A 7,617-nucleotide genomic window follows, 5' to 3' on the forward strand; every position below is an offset into this window, starting at 1 on the left:
TCTACCTTTTTGAATTTGAGACGACCGGGGGGTGTGCTAAAAGGAAGTCCCCACACCCCCCCTTGCAGACGATCCAGAGCAATGAAATAAGAACTAAGCTGGAGTGCCTACCCTGTAAAGGGTGAGTTTTAAAAAGACAGTAACTTCCAAGATTTAGAAAGGTAAATTTGAGCAGGAGAGTGGAGTGTTGGAAGAGTCTTTGTTTTGTGGTAAACAACCCTCCCTCCCGGGCCCGGGAGCGACCTGATTTGGAGCCTGTATAGAGGAGCAGAATTTGACAGCTGTCAAAAGCTGTCAAATGGACTATTAATAGTGAAAAAAATTGCTGTTTAAGACCTCTCCGGATTAAAAGGAGTTACAATTGAACTAAAATTTTGAGAAACAAAGAAACAATAATAGGACAGAGGATTGTTGGAGAAAAGGTTACTCAGTAACCAGATTCCCTCTAGGGGGAATTCTGTGGAATTACAATGGCTGTGGGTGGAAAGATACTGAGAGAAATCGAAAGAATGTTCTCACTGGTGGGAACCCTACAGGAGCAGACTACAGCTATGAGTAAACAATTGACGACCTTGGATTTGGAAACAAGTAGTTCTGCTGAAAGTAATGAGGGCTTGAGTGAGAAAGAACCCACAGCTGAATTTGAAACAATAAACAAAGAAGAGGAGAAGACAAAACAAGAAAGAGAACAAGTTATCTGGGAAAGTACTAACCAGAAGCTGGCATCTGGAGAACACAAGCAAGGAGACTATTGGATTAAATCCACTCTAAGCCTACGAAAGATACAGAAGATGAAAGTGGAGGCCCTGGGACTTTATGGAATTCAGGAGCTCGAAATAAAGAAGTACAATTGGGGCCTCCACATAGACTTTGATTTTGACTATCAGCAAGACTTAGGCCTTGTGGAAATTCCTCAGCAGTTGCCTTTAAATATGGGAAGAGACTATGGACTGACTGGATTGATTGTTAAGGAAATCTTTCGAGACTCGATGATAGACAAAAAGGACTACCAACAAAACCGGCGGAGAGGGACTAAAAGAGAATTGAGAGCCTCGGATATTCGGAATCCAGGCTAAAAACTGTTAATTTGGACATGTCTTGGGAAAGGACGCAAAGCGGGGAGGGGAGGGAGGGAAGTATCAAATTTAAACAACACTCAAGACCAGGGGGTTTAGTATTAAGAAAATTATGTGAGAAAAAATGAGAAATCGAGGGAAGAGAATTGGGGTCCAACTTAGGGAAAATTTACTTTTGTTTTTTATAAAAGGACTAATATTAAGATGGAAGAAATGCCAACTTGCTGACATAAGTTTGGGAATAGGGATGCAGGGGAGGGGGTGGGGGGAAGTCAAGGACTAGGGTTAGAAAATAAGATTTTCGGGAACTATTCATGTTTGTTGTCTTTTATGTTTGTTTTGGTGTGTTGTTTGTGTTTATATAAAATGTGAAAACCCAATAAAAATATTTAAAAAAAAAAAAAAACAAATGTTATCAGCTGCATCTTTGTAGATCATTGTTGCTAAAAGAACCTGAACAACGCGTTTTTAAATGATCGAACCTTGTTGGCCTATCTCTTTGCAATAGAATTAACCCATACATCTGCTGTGCAGTTGTGAACATCTCCCGTGCTTTTTAAGGAAGCTGAAAAAGGTTTATAACATCTAAATAACTTATAAGGTGAAATGGGGGGGGGGGAGAGAGAACCACCAAGTTTGCTGAGCTCATAATAAAATCCGTAGTGCTTCATAAACACTTGGTATGCACTGCAGCAGTACCTCCAATCAAGTTGTTAAAAGATTAGGACAAAACAACTGCAAGGCAATTACCAATTGTTCACTTATTCTTCAGTAATAATTCTAGGACAAATTAGCAATCGTTTCCCAAGGGCACTGAGACACCAGTTGTTTTATTTAGCAAATATTTTGTTGCTTCTCTATGCCTAATGAAAAATGTCTCATTTTCTTCCACTTAAATCCTGCCTTTCTTCCATCATGGGACCCTAAAGCCTACCTGCGATTCCTTGATGGTCTCCCTTCTTGCCAGGTAAAACCTGATTAACTTCAGCTAGGTGGTGACTTCACATGCCTTTCAGATCTTACACTGGGATCAGTTTTATACGGATAAAATATAGAAGTTAATCTATTCTTGGTAGCTGGCTCAGAGTACAGCAGAAATTGTTTCTGGATATTGAAAGGACAGTTTCAGATATCTGTTTAGCCACAAAGTACGGTACACTTGGATGCCAGAATTCGTGCAGACATGTGAAACATGGGCGTGACCAGGATTTATGTTGGGGGGGGTCAGGACACCCACTTGTTCTGTTCTAGAACCGAGCTACCTGCGACACGATTGGTCAGTTTGTGGAAGCCACACCTACCATTTAGTCAGATTGCCAGTTGTTTCTCTAGAATGCACCACAAAATCATCCAAGTGACGTCAGTGAGCATTTCGATTTCAAATATTCTGATTATTTCTACTTTTAGTTCAGTAGTTTTATTTATTTACTTGATTTAGGGGGAACAGCTGCCCCCCTGGCCTCTCTCGCTATGCCCATGTTGGTGTTACAAAATCAGGATTCTGCTTGCCCTGAGAGCTAGAACTTTAAAAGTTCTCATGACTTCAGAAGCAGCTTATTTTAAGCACAAATGATTGATGCCTTCTCCGTTCTGTTCTTTCCTGCGTTTCCCCTTGAGACAGCAATGTACAGGTTAGCCAGGGCTTTGCTTATGTCATGATTATATTACTTACTGGCTGCTGACAATTGCAGAGGATGGAGGGAAGGATTAAGTGCATCCCTGCTTTGCTGTGTCACTGTGACTCTTAAGTTAGTGAATAGCTAATTAAATATGCATTTCCCTATTGACCCTTCTATCCAAGGAACCGTAACATAATGTGCCTACTTTCTGAGGGAAGCATTTGCAGCCTAAATAACAACAACAACAACAACAACAACAACAACAACAACAAATACTATAAGTTCCCCATTTTACAGATAAATTATTTTCAAGAGTTTCCCTAACACATTGTTTGATATTTGCTCAATTATCATCTTGTATTCTGTTTTCCATTTATTTTTGTTGGTTGTTTGGGCATCCACCTGCTGAGCCTTCTGCTATGGTGAGTATCTGATGGCTTTCCAACAACATGATGCTTATCAATTGTTAAATATGCATATAGTACTTTCAGTGCTTGGTAATCTACTTCGTAACAGCTCTGTGAGATTAAGCCCCACTCATAAGGCCCAATACTGAAATTATTGCTGATAACGTAGCATAAGATCAAGCTCAAATTAAGTTGAGATACGCCTCTTTTGGACTTCTACAATGGTAAACTCAATGAATGCAAATAAATAAATAAATGGCTGTGGTGGCAATCCTGCAGGTGTGTGTTGTGTGAAACCCCTAGCCCCCCAACCTTGCAGCCACCGCCCCCCCATCCCATTCTTGTCACAATGAGCACAATGTTGCCACTGGAAGGAGGACACCACTTCCTCTGTCCTTCTCATAAGGCACTGCTATTTGAAAGTTACTGTATATGCAAAATTGCACTTGGCTTTCCATGCTTCAGCATATTGTGTATGTACAGCATCCATGCTGCTGTGTTCCACCCACCCTCAAAGGGCATGGCATAGCCAGGTCATTTGGAAAGCATGAAGTGGTTGTGGTCCGTGCTCTCCAAAAACAAAGACAAGAAAAACATCCCACCCTGCCCTGGAATGCTACTAAACGTATATTACTCTGTGTTACTGCAGAGCAATTTGTTTTTTAAAAACAAAAAAGTTGTTACACATTTGCCACAATGTTGGGGGTCTTGTAAGCATTTTCAAGTGGTTTGGATGTATCAAATAGGCTCTTGAACTGCCCATTAGCCTCCTCTGATTTATGTATTATTGTGTAATGAAAAATTTAAAAGGCTGGCTAAAAGTGTTTTAGTGCTAATTTAAGGATCTGCCAAAATGAAAAACAGCAAACAAACATGGTGCTAAAATGTTACCAACTGGAAAAGCAGTGTGTTTTGGTAAATCAGTTTTTAAAAAGCATTTACAAACACAATAAAAAAGCTAAAAATAGTTTTAAAAACAATGCAAAATGGTGGTGATTTTTTTCACCCAGCTGGAAACAAAAGTGTCTTCAGTTGTTTTCAGAAAGTACAGATAGTGGGCACCAGTTTATATCAACAGGAATGCTTTTCCATAGAACAGAGTGAGCCACATTGAAAGCCCTGCTCCAAGTTATTGTGGTGTGGGCTTCTGAAATTTGTGAGACTTGAAGGAGATATGCTCTTCTGCAGAATATAGTGACCTATGGCATGTGTGTTTTGCCACTGAGCTGCAGGAGGGTTTATACTACCAGTTGGTTATTTTGCCCCAGAGTTTGATATTCTGCAGCCTGCAAAAACATGGGAACCACAGTGAAAGCACAAGGGAATGGTGATCTGGTGATAATGTCATGTAGATGCCCCATAAAAAGTGAGTGAACAAAGCACAGCTATTCCAGAAAAATGTGGAAGCATAACTGGAACAGATTTGATATGTTTCACTCCAACAAAATTCTAGAATGGATTGTGGCATCTAAAATGTAGCACAGCTGTGGAGTAACCAGGGCTGTACCGTGTCAACCTCTAATGTAGCTCCAGAAAATGTCTCACAGAAGGCCACACATTCTGTACCTGCTCTGGAAAGCTTCCCCACCATCACCTGGAAGCTGCAATTCTACCCCAACCTGGAGATGAGTTATGCACCATCATTAGGGTTAACCAAAAAACATAATTTGATTTCATAACCTAGTTGCAATTGCTATTTGACACCTATTTTGATGCTTTGAGAAAGCATTATGCTTAGTTTGCTTACTTGCTTGTAACAATGGGTACCGTAATTTCCTCTTGCAAACACAGTAAGTGCCCTTTTGTATGTTAATTGCATTTGCAGAGCATCCACCAGAAGTGGCCCTGCAGATTGCTGCAGATATCGCCTGCTGTGTTATGTACAATCCCATTGATTTCCCATAACATGTTTTAGTATGGATTGCTGTGTGACTATATGGCCTTTCTGCTTAATTAAGTATTCATAAATAATGGTTTCCTCCATGACTTTTCATTGTTAGCAGCATCCAATATGTGTCATCAGTAGCATATTTGTTATCTATGTGCTGATACTTCATCTGTTTCTGTAAACTTGTACAGTATCTGTAACATATTCAATTGTGCATATGGACTAGAGAGGGACATTTTAAAGGTCTTTGGTAAATAAAATGAAAAGTCCAGATGTCCCTCTTGAAAATTGTTCTATTCAGTAAAATGCCTGGTCTTTTGCTCCAGTCTTGGAAAGTCATAGCCAAACCCTGACATAATTCTAAGCAAATGGACTCCAGAATAAATTCCCCCTAGAACTGATTTCCCCCAGAATAAATCTCATAGAATTGCCAACTCTTAAGCTCTAAGGGAGGTCCAAGTATGGGGCTTGCCAGGCTCAGAGTTGGTTCCAAGGGCAGAACCCACTGCAAAAGGCATCTGTTCATACTTGGCATGTCCTTATTAGTCCCCTATCATCAAGCAATACTAACTGTCTGAATGTATCACATCATCACAGATCATACCATTGTCCAGACTCTAGGCTATTTATTAAATGTATAGGTTGCTGATTTGTATAGTTCTCTATTTATTGAAAGAAATTCAAAAAGCAAAACCATCACAAAAAATCTATGAAATAAACAACCAAATGGGAATTAAAGCCTTCATTTCCACAGCTTAGAATTTCAACTGAAGTTCAGCCAAATGCCCTCTGAAATAAAACAGCCTTCACCAGCCTCCTAAATGCCAGCAAGGAAGAGGCACAGCCAAATAATAAAATCAGCCCCAGGGATAGACAAGAGCAGAGACCCTAAAAGGTAGAGAGGCATAGAGATCTGGGGGCAGGACATGTGGGCATACATAAACAGGTTGACAAGCAGGTCAGATCAACAGACTTGTTTGGTAAAGAGTTGCTTTATCAGCCCTCCCATGCCTCTCTGATTGCAAGCAAGGTCAATCTGGGGAGGAGTGTGCATGGCAGCATGGTGCTTGGGGCAACCAGGCTAAGCTGGGAGGGGGCACTGCATTGCTGAGAGCCTTATTGACTTCCCCAGTCCTGCAGTTGGCACAGTTGTGGGGGCGGGCAGCTGGGCAAGCCCAACTAGATTAAGCTGGGAGGATGTCAGGGAGCCTTGCTGGACAGATAGCTTTAAATGCTGCTGACTTGTGCCTATCAAATAGTCAGACTCCACTCACTCCAGGCACATTGTGCATCTACAGTTCAAATAATTTAAAATGAAGGTAAATATTTTAAAATGAATAGCTTTCTTGTCTAGCAACTGGCTAAAAAGAAAAGGCTGAAGTAGCTAAAAAGTAGTCAGTTGGAAACCCTAAATGTATTGAAAGGTGCCAGCAGGCTTAAACTAGGGAATCTGGCAGCAGGGTGCATTCCTCTCTGCATCACTATTGACAGCTTGGGGAAGGATAAACAGGCAGACCTGAGCTTTGCTGCACCACTATTCCCCACCAGTAATAGAGAGAAGGAAAGTCAGCCCAGAAGTTGGGTAATTTCAGAAGCCAACAGAGGTCCTGCTAGCCTTATTATGTCTTTTCCTGAGCAAGAAAGTGCTAGCAGATGCTCACCTCACCCTTGTCTGTTCCCTCCAGTACTTAAACACCAGCACCCCATATTAGATCACATCATCTGCTTCTGGCCCTTTGTATCTTTGCCTGCCTGCTCCAGAACCTGGTCACTAGCCTGTTTGGATCATGCTATTTGACCCTACTGACCTCTGGCACTTAGACTGTGTACACATCACCATTTGCTGTGTCTCAAGCAGGCCAAATACTCATGACGTTTGCCACAATCCATCTGTATCCTGTAGCTTCTTGGAAAATACTCCTGTTTGGTGTGCTTTCTCTCAGTCCAGCTACCATCCAATTAGAAAACAGTGGCCAGTGTGTACATTTCAGGCAGCCATTGTACATGTGCAAATAACAACTTCAGTGAATTGGAGTTTGGTGTGGGGCAATAAATCAGGTAATGCACATCCATAAGTTTGGATTGTATGCTAATATCTTAATCTATAGCCCACTTATAAAACAGTCACTCTCATACCCAATAGCTATAAAATGTAATTCCCTCCCTCAGATTAAATGAAATGTGATATTCAGATGCATCAAATCCTGTTATATAACAGTAATGTTGATCACAGCTATTTTCACACAAAAGCATCTAAAACATAATTGCACCCAGGAACAGAATGTCCTGATTTTCATTTTTTAAACTATCAGAATTATGCTGTCCTGGAAGTCCAAGAAAACAGATGAAACATTGGACTTAAATATGAAAAAAACTACAGAGAAACAGGTAAAATTGTCCCCATTGTAACACTAACTGTACAGTCATCTGAATCACAGAACACCAAGCTATAATTTAGTAAGCAAAATATTTCTGAGTAAGAACCTACATTTCTGTTTTTTAATTCAGTTGTAATCATTGTTTTAAATGTCTGCTTGTTGGATTTTTTCAGCTGAGTTGTCTTCTTCAACAGCTTTCACATTTGTTATCATAGAAGACCTGCACTCAGCCAGACTCAGACTATGTAT

Source organism: Podarcis bocagei (genome assembly GCF_964188305.1).
Source record: "Podarcis bocagei genome assembly, chromosome: 3".
Lineage (NCBI taxonomy): Eukaryota > Metazoa > Chordata > Lepidosauria > Squamata > Lacertidae > Podarcis > Podarcis bocagei.